We start from the raw sequence: 14,963 nt of genomic DNA on the forward strand, positions 1-14,963 counted from the left end.
AAGCTGCAGCTGCTTAGGCCAGACGGACTCTCTGCACTCAGAGTCCTTGCTCCCTGACGCCCGCAACCTGAATACCAGGCAGAAAGGGTGGCGATGACATTATCGATACGCTTTTCATTGCAGAGCCCTCTTTTCCTGTTTTCTTCCATTTGCATATCAGTTATTTATCCTTTTAATCTGATTTAGACAGGCCTTTTTCATAGGAGGTGGTGGACATTTTTAAAACCTTTGTAAGGCTGCATCTGGTGTTACACAGTGTTTGAAATGATTTTAGCAAGAGTAATGAACTGGGAACAAATGCCTAACTTGGAGACCACTGGGGTCAAGGGACCACTGATGCACTTTCCAGGAAGAATAGTCATCTTCTCAATATGATCTTGATAACATGAATTTAAAGGCTGTCTTGAGGCAGTGTTTTTTGTGATACATTGTACTTTCTGGCCAAAGGCACTGGGAAGGAGTTGACTTTTGATGTGTTTGGCTGAATAAGTCCAGTTGGAAAATTTCTGACTCTGGATAGCTTTTTCAGTGAAAAAATAGGGTTTGTGACAGTTCTGATGCAGAAAGGCTCCTTCCCTCAGAAATGTTTGCTTTTATTAGAAAAAATAGAGGTTTAAATTCATTATTATCGGTGCATGGTGCTGCTTCTGTCTCTGGTTTGCATTTGGAAAAATAACCTTTTCAAATCGGTAAACATTGAGCCCAAAGGTGGGGCCTGGAAGTGTGTGCAGGAATACAGTTCTCTGTTTTTTCTCTTTTGTTCTGTCGCAGCTGTCACAGAGGGAGTTGGGGCAGCGGTTCCCCAGCTCTGCTCTCAGCTCTGTAGCAGATAAGCTCTGGTAAATCACTCTGCAGCAGTTCAGGATGTCACTTTTCCCTTGCTGCCTGTCCTGCTGTCAACCTGCTGCATTTTACGGTTGTGTCGCAGGACTAGCAGCTTGGGCTGTGTGTCTCTGTCTCAGCTACTCTGGCTTGGCATGTTAGTCTGGCATATGAATTTTCTCTGCTAATGAAAGTGGTTTGCACAACTCTGCTGGGCTGGGAACTGGAGCCCCAGACAGGTGCACCAGTCTAATTTGATACAAAATTGGTAGAATTACAGCAGAAACAGAACTGACCAACTTTGTTGCTCCTGACTTTTCATTTTCTTGCCTTTTCTAGGCGATGTTTTATTCATGCCAGCTCATTGTGCGTAGTGGACTTGAGCAGGCTGAAGGTGGGAACGCTGTCAGGTGCAAGGCAAAGGTGGTTTGAAACTTTATCTGTGCAGTTTTACTTCAAAGTGGAGAAATTTCTGCTCAAATCTTTCATGTGTTCCAGAACATTCACTTTTAATCTGAGCAGGCATTAGAGGTTTAAAAAAGAATCTTGGAAAATATTCCTGAGAAAATGAAAAAAAAAATTACTTAAAAGAAGTCACATGGGCTATACTTGCTATTATTAAGCCTTTCCGCTGTAGGTAGTACTGCCCATGTGTTTTGCTGTGGCTGTTTTATAGCAAGGGGCGGTCTGAAAAATGGTCTCTTAAACTTGTATCATTGCCCACTTAGCTCTCCACAGCACACGAGCTACTATTGTTTAAGACTAAACAGAGTTCCTCTTGTGCGGCTGCCTGGGTTCTAGATGCTTTCTGACTCCAAGGAACCAAGCTTTGACTCATTGCTTATACAGCAGTATTCAAATGCTTGGTGCTTCACCACCCAAAACACAAGTCTTTTTTTTTTTTTTTTTTTTTTGAGGAGATTGTAATTTCCTGGTTTTCAGTCACGTTCATATTCCTCTTGAAATCAGAGGAGCATCCCTGGATGGTGAATAAGGCCCAGAGACTTTGAGATTGTTTCTGGTTAGGTATCTCCACTGTGGTGACTTGATGTCACCAAGCTTAGAATTTGTAATGGTCTGTTGATGATAACAACTTGGCCAGTGGTAAATCTAGAGCTGCCTGATCTGAAAGATCTCTGTTCTGTAACTGCATCTCTGTAGGCTCATATATGCCCGGATATCCTTAAGTGTATGCCTAAATTTTTCACAGGCTCAGAAAAGATAGGGAGCCGGACAACAGTGTGCTGGAATGGGTATGCTTTGAGGGTCCTGGGATAGCACTGCTTTATGTAGTTACATCTCACATAAACCTAAAGCTACCATGAACCACCAAGTGGTTTTGACAAGCATAAAGGGGAGCAAACATATTTTGATTTACAATTGGCTTGGTGTATCCTCAGCCCTCGGTTTGTCTTCCACCAAGTTAAATGTGAAGAACAGAACAAAGGGCCATTGTCTGGGACATGCTCTGCTGGCTTCTTATGTCTCTCTCTCAGTCTCTCTCTCTCTCTCTTTAAGAATGCATAAGAAAAAGGAGGGTCAAGCACTAACAGGTGTAGGAGGGATCCTGCCAGCCTCTCTGGCTAACTCAGAATGGTTTCCCTGGAGATGTTTCATTAATGAAGCAACTGCTGTTCTCATCTGGAGAATGTGTTTTAATATTTTACTGGTTTTATCTATTCTTTCTTTCATGTAGGACTTCTCAAAGAAGGTACCAAGCACAGAGCTGAACTGGTGAAACCGACTCCAGTGGCTGCTGCAGGGAAGTACTCACCGACTGACCCTTGCTTCTGGCTCTGCTGAGGTAGATGAGTTCACATTTCATGTAGCTGGCGCACACCTCTTGCGATAGCCTGCCCAGACATCCTTCCCTCTGAGTATTGTTTATGGGTTTGTAGTTTCATTAATAAATAACATTGGTACAGGACATGGGCTGCTGCAGGGTTCACTGCTTTATTACAGATGAGCTGATTTATACATGGCTAAAGTCTGAGAGCAAGACTTCCCCACATCAGGAACGATCAGCTTTTAGCCATACTCATTAGAGGACTTTGGCTCATACCTCCTGCTCCTGGAATGGGTGCGTGTCCATGCCATTCCCAGCTTACCCAGGGCCATGCTACAGCTTTCACCTCCCTCTGTTGGGTTCAGTGGTTTGCCCACCCGAAGGCTGAAGGAGTGTAACCTTGCGTCTTAGGGCATGTGCTTCCGCAGGGCACATGGGGAGCTCTGTCTGCAGCTTAACAGGTGCAGCAGGCTGGTCCTGGCCTCTTGGAGGCAGGGAGAAGACAGCGTACGTTGGCCACTGCAGCCATGCAGGACACCAGGACTGAAGCAGCTAGCATGGTTTGGAGCCAAGCGCCTCCTCCTGTCCCATGTCTGAGCAGTGAGAAGGCTCCAGGTCCAGGTGCCGTTGTGCTCCTCATTCCCCCCTTCCTCGGTTCTGTGCTCTCTTAACACCCTGCTGCCTCACTCAGGAAAGCCAGGCTGGCCTGAAGAGCGCAGGGGCTTGGTGAGGGGCTGAGCAGCAAAGATTAAGAAAGGAGCTCAGGGTTTGGCTGTAAGACTTGTTTATATGTTTACTGTTGCCTGGGCAAAGCACAGGGCAGGGAGAGATGGAGCTAAAAATAAGAAAGATGGGAGTTTAAATGAAATAGGAATAACTAAAAGGAGAGGGACAGGGAAAGTAGCAGAAATAAATAGGGCAGCAGCACCAGCACGAAACAGAAAGTGTGGCAGGAAAACAATGATGAAAGCAATCACCAAAGCCCTCTCTTCCTACATCATCTTACAAGCAGCTCTACACACAGCTCACCTTGTGTTCACACCAAATGCAGTCTGTTTCCTGTGGGGTTTTGTGTAGGTGTGGAGATCCATCCTTAGAGCTGCTTGCCACTTAGCTAGCTCTGCTTGAGGAAAGGGACAGTTGCCAGGAGAAAGCTAGGGAAAAACAGAAAACTAATACTGGGATGTAGCCACTCTTGCAGCATCTCACCACCAGCAGAGTACAAGCACCTTACTCGGCTCCTGTGAGAGAAAATGAGGGGGCCTCTCCGGAGACTGAAGAGATGCGCTGATCTCTAGTACAGACCAGAGGTCTGGCAAAGGGAAGAGCATCAAGTCAGCAGTCAGACCTGCTGCTTATTTTAGTTCCATTAGAAGCTCTAAAGCCCATTTTTATATTGGGAAAATGCCTGCATTTTTAATGGGCTTTATATCCATAAGATTATAAAAGCTTTCAGTGAGCATCTGCTGTATCTAGGAAGGTTGTTGGGACTAACCTTCAGATTTTAGAGGCTGGGATGAGGAATCTGCTGACAGGGCTTTGAAATAAGACACAGAAAGAACAGGCTGATTTGTGAACCTGAAATAGACTGTCACAGGAAAACACCCTTGCCTACTCACTGGAAAAGCTCAAGACAAAAAGCCTCATAATAACTCTGTATCTGAGCAATCCTATTGACTCCTTTGTGGAAAGCTAAGTTTGAGTGTCCGTGATGTGGGGATCTTGGCTAGCTAAATCTGTATCTCATAATAGATCTGTTACATACATACATGTTGTGGGGTGACTTACAGTTACCAGGAAGCTGCTGTACCCTTTCTGGCAGTATACAGTGAGAAGAATCTTGCACTGTATATATGAGTATGTGTAAATGTATCTGTAGCTATTTATATAAAATGAGGAGGTTGAAACAGTGCTGGTTATTTCTGAAAACTCTTCTGAAACAAATCATCTATGCTTCTGTCTAGATAGTGTGTATCTGTCTAATACACAATTTATTTCAAATTGTTTCTCAGAAATGTCAGCTGACATGTTCTAAAAACATCACCTCATTGAAGATGGAGCTGATGTCTTTTTTAGAGCCACCATTTATCAGTGTTTTCAGTCACAATTTGATTGTCATCTAAGACAGGTGTGTTCAGTTTCTGAAAGCACATAAATAAGGAGAGAGACTTCAGTAATGTAAGGAATTTTCGTTATATACTTGGCAATGTTTGTTTGATGTTTTCTCTACATAAACAATGCAGTAGAACTTGCTGTAACACTTTACAGCTTCTGAAAGCTTCCTTCAAGTCATAGGTTTCCTTTAGCCTTGCCACCCTAGAAATAAAAATAAACCAAAAAGTGGTTAGCTACCCTGGCTAGGGGTGCTGTAAAAGCAGAGTGAGTGCAACCTTGACCTAATGAAAAAAGATAAATCGTTTATCACAAAATATTTTTGTGACCTATTTTTTCCCCTTCTGAATTTTGATGTTTCAAAAAAATATCATTGATTTACAGGATCAGCAAACATCAAAAATTTTTTGTGAACAGCTTTGAAAACATTTCTCTTGCTCAAAGCTTCCTCCTCACCCCATCCCAAATCAGTTCTAGTTCAAAATGAGCGTTAAATAACACTGAGTCAGAACACAGGTTTACAACTGACTTGCATGGAGCCCAAACTCTATCCACAGCATTCAGTACGGTGATGAACCAAAGCACAAACAATGGAGAATCAGCTCACTGCTAATCTCGTACAATCAAATGAACTTTCTGCTTTCTGCTAATATCACACATAAGTTTGTTCATCTTTTTTTTTATTTAGAAAATGTTTCCATCCTCTGATATGGATGCACATAAAAAATGTATGAAAAATACATAAAACTGATGCATATTGAATTGACTGCAGTAAGAATGTCCTTGCAGTTCAGACAGACCAGAGGCCTTACATCAGCAGATATTTTCTGGAAATAACTGAGACTTGACATGTTCAGAGAATTCACTAAGCAGTGGGTAAGCAACTGATGATCTACACAACTTGAAATTTTTGTGTAGTGCTTAGGATATTTTTAATTGGGTAGATTGTTTTATAAAGTAATAACAAAGACAAGAGTCTGGCAGGTTGGAGTGTTTCTTAAGACTCTTAGGAATGGCTTGGAATCAAGACTCTTGCTTTGTTCCTAGATCTAACACTTACTTGTGCTTTAAAAAGAGGTATGCCACTCAGCTTCTGTCTCATTTTCCCATTACACAATGTATATGTAAGATGTGTGAACAACTAATTGCTGGAGATGTTATACTAATGCAAGTCTTAATAGATACTCGTTGTGCAAGAAGACACTCTCTGATGGAACAGACTATGAAAGTTTAAAATTTTTTACAACCTGAGTTGGTGAAAACTCAAGAATACCCATTGGAATGACCCATTGGAAACCATGAAATACAGGAAAAAAAAGGCAATTGTTTCCATTTGGAAAACTAAAAAAAAGTAACACTAGAGATTTCTATTGAATTGAAAACTTCTTTTCTTGAGGGAAAAAAATAAACCATTTTATTTATTCACTTATTTCAAACACATCTCAGCTTCACTGGCACTTCAGTTCTTCAGGCCATTGCCAGGAATTTAGGGTCAACTGGCATTCCTTGAGAAGGAGGACAGATTTGGTAATCTATGATCATGCTGCCTCGAGCAGGGATTCTTTGGGCTTTCGGGCTCCTAGTGTGGAAGCCGACATATCTAGCATTCACTTGCTTCGGAGAAATGCTGTGATATCTGTTCCCTTGATGCTGTGAACCCCAAAACTTTCATAATTTGGAACTGTGGGTTTTCAAAACGCAGCACTCTGGGAGGATTACAGAGCATGGGCTGTCCTGGGGCCATGCAAAACACACATCGAGTGGATGTGTGATTGATGCACATGTGTTGAGGCAGGATCACTTATGCTTTTGAGAGTCACCATCGTCCCTGCCGGCTTATGGTAGGGAGAACAGAAGCTCTGAGAACCCAAGTTTAAACCACGGTTGTCAACACTTGCTACGGAGTCTCCCAGTGAGCTCCTGGTGTTGTGCAATCTTTCCCATTAAGCTCTTGGGGCAGTCTGAGGTTGAATGACTGTTGTGGTCTTTGGGCTCTTGACAGCCTGTTTGGGCAGTAGGAAGGAACCCAGCCCCTGAATCAAGAAAAATTCTTTGGAACTGTGACATTTCCTTACTGAATTTTAATTTTAGCAGATCACAGTTTTCTTTGTTGGAAAAGTTAATGGCGAGCTCTAATTATAATTTTGTAGTAGTGCAGCTTTATGTCAGTGCACCGTTTTCTGTTAGACTGACTTCCAGACAGCTCTGCCAGTGTTCCCCAGCTGAGCAGCAGGCCCTGAGCATTTTTCTCTCCCTCCATCCTGAAATGTTGAAGAGTGTTGCTAGAGAACAATTTCACACAGCTGCTGATTTTCAGTGCTGATGTGATTGTTTGTGCATTTGTGTGGAAGAAGTAATCCACCACAGTTACTTCATAAGGTTTTGTAAGGCTTCATTTGTTTGGTGATGCTTTGAGTGAAAGATAGTGTAGGTGCAGAATAGCAGTAATAGAGGTCAATTGTACAAGAACTCATAGCAAAGGAGTATTGGCATAACAAAAATTTTCCCATTTATTGTATTTTGCTAAACAATGGGTAACATAAGGATAGGAGGAAAAACATTGGACTGACTTGAATTGAAAATGAGAGAAAAACAAGCTTGTCTTAGCATTGATTATGTAAATAAACATGGAGAAAAGGCTTATCTACTTCTGGCAAATAGCTGAAATGAATATTTCAAAATAAGACCTCTTCTGCTGCTCAGCAGAAAAAAACCTATTTATATTGTTAGCTCAGTCTCTCCCTGATGCTCATCATATGGTTTAGAAGGGAGAGAGCATTATGTTTCCAGTCACCTGAGCTTAGCTGGGAAATTGCATTACACTCACAAAGCAAGCACAGATTGGATTTCCAGCTTTGCATATGCCATCCCACCTTCTCAGCTGTAAAAGGGATAAGGCTTGTGAAATTGCTATAGAAACACTGTTGGCACCTTTACTGTTACAGTCCTTGGCTGCTTTTCCTGTTAGTCACAAGCTGGTGACCACAGAGACCATCCCCCATGTGAAAAGTAACTTGGTTTTATAATTGCATATAGTGGTATTGAGATGATCTAGATTGAGAGGCCTAGGACCTTATGCCCTCCCTTCAGAGTAGATCCAACCTGAACTCCATCAAAACTGGCTTTCTTTGTCAGGATCCCCAGCACTGTTTAAAGGTACCACTGAGGAAGCAAGATGAGAGATTAGTCTGTACAACCTAGATCCACACTAAGTACAGGCTATGGAAGTGCCCAAAGGTTATTATGAAACATAGGAAAAGCTGAAAGCAGCAGCTCAGCTCCTACAGAGAGTGTGTGCGTGGGGAGAGGTGAGTGTTTACACCCTTACTTAAAAATTGTATTAGACTATCACTTCCCTGGAGGAACAGAAGTGCTGTGGATTCAGTGCGGGGAGGCAGGCCATGTGAAGGCAGTAAGTGATGAGAGGGGGCATGCCTTCAAAAAGTTTGACAAAAGCCGTTATAGACAGTTCTAGGTCCTTGAGCTGAGTCTGGACCTGTCAGTGAAGTCCAAAGGTATTGGCAAGAATAGCTGCCCATCAGCAGGTCAAAAGCAGCTCCTTCATGGTGAACAACCTGCCAGCTGTTTTCACAAATTCCTGTTGCTATTGATCTACAGAAGATATGGTCACACCAGTGATATGGGAATAGTACAGTCTTTTTAGCCCATTAGCTGTCCCTCATCCATCTAATGCCTTGTATCATGGCTTGCTAAACAAACTCCTCAAGCTTTCAGATTTTATAGTTTCTTAGTTGCTAGGAAGAATTTTTTCTCATCACCATCAGCAACCCATGATGCATGGAGCTCCAAATCATTTATTATCAACACACAACACACTAAATACATGCTGTGTTTTCCTCATCCCATTGCATAGAGGACCTGTTGTTGTTTCAGTGGAAAACTCCCCTGCTGAATAGCTAACAGAACAAAAATGTGCTTTTGGTGACACAAGGGCCATTCGCAGTTGTGTAAACAAAGAGAAGGAATTTTCTCACACTTAGCTAAACAATAAAGTTAGCAGAAAGTCATCTCCAGGGTGATAATGGCTTTGTAAAGACCCTGATGAAAGGACCGTGCTACCCTGCATCATGCTTGAAGAAGCGCAGGAGACCCAGCTAGTCACTGTGCCTCCTGAATGCCCACCCCTTCTTCCCTCAGGAAGGCTGAGCTCCACTGTCTACCTCAAATGATGGAGTATGCTTGCAGGAATCTTTTTGGGTGCTTGAACTTGAAAAGTGCTTTTCACTTGAAAATTGTGAACTTAACATCAGTTCAACAAGTGTTTTCCTAATTGAGAGAGAAATTTAAGCAGTTAAAGTAGTAATCTGTGGCTTTAAACTGCAGGACTTTTTTCTCTGTCAGCTAAGTTGGAAGTTAATGGGGCAGCCGCATTTTGTGTTAACGAATCTGGCCTGCAGTAAGGAGAGACACTGCTTTGCATGTCTGGAATGGGTTTATAACCGGGTTACAGTTAGCTCTTTGTAATTCTAGCTGATTTGATGTAAGGCCAAAGAGAGAGATGGAGCAGCTCACATAAAAATGCAGTCTCATGCAGTATTATTTCATTCTTGGCAGTTCTTTTGCCTTTTTATCTTACCTAGTTGTATGCAGAGGATCAGTGACTCCTCGCTGACTGTACTAGCTTGCATTTAGAGACTGGAAGGATAGCTCTGGCTGAAGGAAACATGAATCTTGCACAACCATGACTGCCTGTACCACCCAGAAGCAGAAGCAGAAAGACAGTCATTCATACAGCGTTGACTAAATCCATGAGAGACCTTGGCAGAGAAAAGGAACTAAAGGTTAGTTGATCTGAACAATCTCAAACTAGCAACATCCCAGAGCAGATTGTTTTTCTAAAGTGTGGAAACACTTTCCAGTAATCTGCTTGAACAACAGCAAAAAAAATTCCCAGAGGAGTAAGCAGCTAAAGCGACCATGATTTTGGTCAGTTAAAACTACAGGGCCAAATTCTGAGGGTCCTTCACCTGTATTCTGCTAAATTCCTGCTGGCATCAGAGAATTTTGTTTGAGAGGTTAGTAACCATATGGTGATGGTGGACTGAGTGAGAGTGAGCTTGGCTGGTTAAATAGTTCTGGATCTGGTTATCATTTGGCTGTGAGCACTGGAAACACCTGTCTGCCACAGAAGGTGAATAGGCAGAAGGACTTTATTGTGCCCTAGAATCACAGCTGAACTGACAGATGAGGATTAGAGAAATAAATAGGACTGCATGTTTTTGACCATAAGATCTAGAGCTTAAAAAGTGGGGTTTGCCCCTCTCAATATGTTATACTTCCCTGCCCCTCCTACTCCTAAAGTTTTGCTTGCTCTTACTTTAAAGACTCAAACACTAGATCTTCTATGCCTTTTCACTCCCGAGGCATTTAATATATATATTTTTTACTCATTTTTCTACCTGGAATGACTTGAGCTTTTTTTTTTTTTTTTTTTTTTTTTTAAAGTTATGAAACTTGAAAGATGAGCATGAGCATGAGGGCATTTTTCCCAGTGTCCATCGAGCTCTTGAACGCTCCTTCCAGGCTCCCTCTGCCTTCGGGGCTGCCTGCGAGGACTGCTTGCCTGATGGCAAAAGCAAGCCCCAAATGACAGCAGACTGGTGGATAAATCCAGACAGAAAGGGAGGCTTCGTGAAGCCCTTAGCACTGGCCTTGCTTTGCTGAAGCAGAGGATAGATTTTTGTTTATCATGAAACAGGGAGGGTGGATAGGGACTATGTCCATGGGAAATTAACTGGAAATACTAGAGGGGAGAGGAGAACAGTTTATTACAGGGGAAGGCTGAACAAACTCTGGTAGTGCCCTCCTCCAAGGCCAAGTGTCTTCAACTGGTGGTGGGCCTGAAGTACAGAAATACTGACTTTCCATCCCTCCTTTGACACTGTGCTGTATATGAAGGGAGTTTGTATTCCACAAAGGATCTTAGCTCATTTAGCAGCTTCTTCAATTTGTAAGGAAAAAAATTGTAGATTAGTTGATTTGTGTTAAATATATTCTTTTAATTGACTCCCAGAGTTGCAAGCTTCCTGAATTTAGGGGTATTCCTTCTTTGTTCTCTGAGTGCTTTGAGGGATGAACAAATTAAATTGCAGCAAGTACAATGCAGCAGTGTGTAAGCCCTGGGCAGCTCTTAAAGATTTGCTGAAAGGGATAAAGAAACAAGTGACTAGGTGGTCATAAATAAACCTCGACTATGTTAAGTTACTATTTTGAACATTCAGCTAAGTTGTGCAATCTGCCTTCTCTTGCTGCTCTTCTGTGAAGACGGCGTCTTTCTGTCTGTGTTTTTTTTTTTTTTATTGAGAGTGGTGTCTGTGATCAGGACATTGCACCGAACACTGAAGCAAGCTGTTCCATGCAAGCTAATTTCCACAGTCGTTATCTGAGTAAAAATGAGGTTTTGCTGGACCTTCCCCCACCTGCCCTAATGCAACAATTGCTTTGTTCATTGTGGCTTCCCTGTTTGATGGTTTTTCCCCTCCTTTAGGCCTTTCAGCAGCCCACCACTTTGTCATATGTGTAAATGTCAGCTGGCTTTAAAAATGAATCAGACCACTATTTCTGCCACCCTCAGATGCCTGATCACCCCATCTCTGTTCTTGACTTCTAAAATGCTCTCTGTAATTTCTCAGTATAGGCCAAGGTGGGCTAATTTAGTATAATAGATCAGCCCAAAGTGAATTACTGGAACTTGTTCTATCCTTCAGCCAAATTTCAGACTCCTCACACCTCTTTCCTTAGTTGTAACAGCTAATATATTTAGTACGACATCCCACACCGTATTAGCATCAGTGCCAGGACTTGGGAGGGTTTGCGGAACTACTAGTCCCACATTTGGGCTCAGATTATGCCAAAATACAAATTTCACAGACAAAGAGAATTCATTTTCCAGGAAATGAATCTTTATTAAGATTTGTTTTATTTTCAAACTTTTAAAGCTTTTTTAAAATTATATGTGCAATTGATAAATTTTTCTTTAACGTTTAAACATGAAATTTTGTATAGATTTTTTAAAAGTTTAAACATGAAATACAGGTATAAACTGTTGAAACGGTTTAATCTCTCAGGATTTTTTTTCAGTTTGCTGTTTGTTTTCTAAACACAGTAGTTTGCCAAGGTGGACGTGAATTTGCAAATTGTTTTGGTCTACCTGAAACTTTATTTTTTTAACCTAGACATCAAAGTTTCAGTCACAACATGTCATCTTGCTTTACTTCAGCTGCAGGAGTAGTATTCTTTAATGGAGTGAAGTGATATGATGCTGTGGCTTTAAGGATCTGTTCTGTCTTATTCAGTGAGCACAGATTTACTTGAAGGGCCCTGAAAAGGCTCAGAGAATTCAAACCCCATCTTTCCATCTCACTAGCAATGACTCATGTAATATATGCATTCCCATATTATGCAATGTGGTTGCAGCTGGAGAGCTGTTAACCTCACGTTATAGTTAATTCCCAGAAAATCAATGCAGAGGTAAAGGGTTGAATGGAGCCCATGTTTGTTCAGAGACTTCATTGCTGCCTAGTGAGTAGCAGTTTCAGGCAGTTCGAGGTGTGGGTGGCTTGTTTGCTGTTTCCTGCTCTGTTTGGTGCTGTGTTGAGTTTGCTGCTTTAAGTTTGCATCATCATTTATGAGTGGGTTTGGGAGACAGTGTGGTTCTGAGAGTGCATTTGGGAGAGACTGTGTGGTGAAGGCATGGATATAACTTTGGAGTGGTCTTAGGAATAGATGTGGCCTTGGGAGTGGGGTTGGGAGAGATCATGGCCCTGCAAATGCATTTGGGGAGGAACTAGGAGAGCAGAGAGTGTAGGCTCAGGAGTGGATGGGGCCTTACAAAGGCATTTGGAAGAGGATGTGGTCGTGGGAGGGGTAGTAGGAGTGGATGTGGTCCTTGGAGAGAATGTAGTCCTCAGAGAGCTCTTGGGGGTAGTCTTTGGACTGACTTTGCCTAAGGATTTGAGATCTCCTCTTGCCTTTTGTGTGTGTTGAGCCTGGCACTTATGGCTGCTGTGGATGGTCCTTGCATGCACTGGCGGTGAGCCCTCACACAGATCTTGTGACATGCCATGGTGAGCAACCTGCAGAAGAGAAGCCAGGCAGCCATTAAACTTCTGTTTTCTAACCCAAGATTCACTGTGAATGTTACAGTGAGACTTTTTTAATTCATTGGTCATCATGTATTCTATACAAAAGTAGACAGCAGCACCAACTCTTTGTACGTTGCACATGACTGTAATACGTATTTTGCAAAAACATGTGTATAGTATATACTGATATTTAAAAAAATGGGAGCATACCTGGTATTCTGAGACTTTATATGAGATCATGATGCACATTTATCTCCCGGTAACACAGCCCAGATTTGATAAACTGCAAGCTCATGAGATCATAGGAGCAAACAGAGCTCCTAGCAGGAGTCATAGTTACCCCAGACTCTTCCTCAGGATTCTTCCACTTGGCTCTGTTCAGTGCACTGGGCTTCTGCCTACTCCACCCCAATCCCTTGCTGAGATTTCTTCCCACTTCCTGGGTCAGAAAGATCTGGCTGTTCAGTCAGGTTTCTACCAGCTTTTGTGAGCAACATAAATCCCCTGGACCTCTGAGGCTCACCCCTCCTCAGTCACCTAGTGACTGCTTCATGGGGGAACTGCAGTGGGTGAGCTGAATGCAGTAGGCTGATGTGAGCTGGGCGGTGAAGTGTCTGCTCTTCTGCCACCCTGCTCTTCTGTGATGGTGGTGTGTTTGTATAGATGAGTCTGAAGGAGATCAGTGTGCCAGATACTCACATGACAGCATTTACTGGAACTTGGTGCTTTTCATAGCTGACAAGCTGATGTCTCAGGAGGTTTATGTTCTCACTGGATTTCCTGTGCCTGCTATATATGTAGCTTGCACAGGTGTAAGAGAACAAAAATCCCAGTTGTTTGAGTTTGCATGAAAACTGAAGGTGACTATTGTAAGAGAAGACATCCTCACCCCTCTAACGTGTCTTTGCTGTTTTCATAAGTCTACTGTATTTCATTCACTCTCCTGAGATACAATGAAGTCCTAGTAAGTAGCAAGTTCCCAGTGGTGGCTTCTTTGTAGAGGACTGTATCAGGGTGCGTGTGTACAGCTGTTTACCACCCTGGGGAGATTCGTATATAACAAGTAGTCGGTGAACAGTGCCCAAGAGCTACTCAGCTGAAGGATGAAGGTGCCTGGCAAAGAGCATCATCCATGGTTAGTTGTATATGGCAGAAAATAGGTATGTTTGTGGAGTAGCAGTAAGTACCATTAGTGAGAAGATCTCAAATTATTCTCCAAAGATAGATCAATAGTTATATAGGATAAAAGCACGCATCCCTTTTTCTCCGAGTATATAGACTGTGCTGCTTTTATTTTGGGTGCCAACTTCCAGAAGTGTGCGGCACCTGTAAATTCTATGTGCACAGCAGCTCCAAAAATGAAGGTTAACTTGGTTCAAGATAGATGTCCAAAAATAGAAGCCCACCCCTGCAAAAAAGCAATCAATTTTGGAAGGCATGAAGTGTAAGTGTCAAAAGGCTAAGAGCTCAGGAGTGCCTGCTAGTGAAGTGGTGCTGATGCCTGTGGTTATCCCTCTCTTCCCCACACAAGTGTGTTGTGCAGGGGGAATGCGCTGAGGATTTGCTGTGATGGAGACGTTAGCGTGAAAGTCTGTGGGCAGCTCTTACCAAGAAGTTCATAGCACCTATGGACGTGTTCTCCCTTCTGTGGGATCTCCCTGAGAAATCAACTCACACTGCTGCAGCCACCTTTCTAAGAGAAACCAGGAAATGCCATGAGCACAAAGGTCCACGTCTGTAACTCCGTTTCTCCCCTTTTCTACCTCCAGTCATTCCTTTCTCTGAGCCTTCTTTTGCCTGTACTCTCTCTCTCTGCCTCCACACTCCTTTTTAACTACTCCCTTTGCCTCTCTCTTCCTCTCCATTTCTTCTCTTGACGGGACCAATCCATCTCCCCTCTTTGCATTCCTTGCAATTCTTTTTTCCCTGAAAATGTTTGGACTGCCTGTTGTGCCTTTAACAGGGCTTTTTTAGAATAAAATCAAACTAGCCTTGCAATGAAACAGCAAATTCTTGAAAAATATCCTTACAACATATTCTCCAAGCCATATTTTTCATCTAATTTTCACTTTGTTTTTGGCAAAAATCTCTCCTCTTCAGCATGTTAGTCATGGGAACTATTAGCTGCCTTCGTTACT

The sequence above is a fragment of the Apteryx rowi genome, unplaced genomic scaffold (assembly GCF_003343035.1).
Source record: "Apteryx rowi isolate R43461 unplaced genomic scaffold, aptRow1 scaffold_413, whole genome shotgun sequence".
NCBI classification, from domain to species: domain Eukaryota; kingdom Metazoa; phylum Chordata; class Aves; order Apterygiformes; family Apterygidae; genus Apteryx; species Apteryx rowi.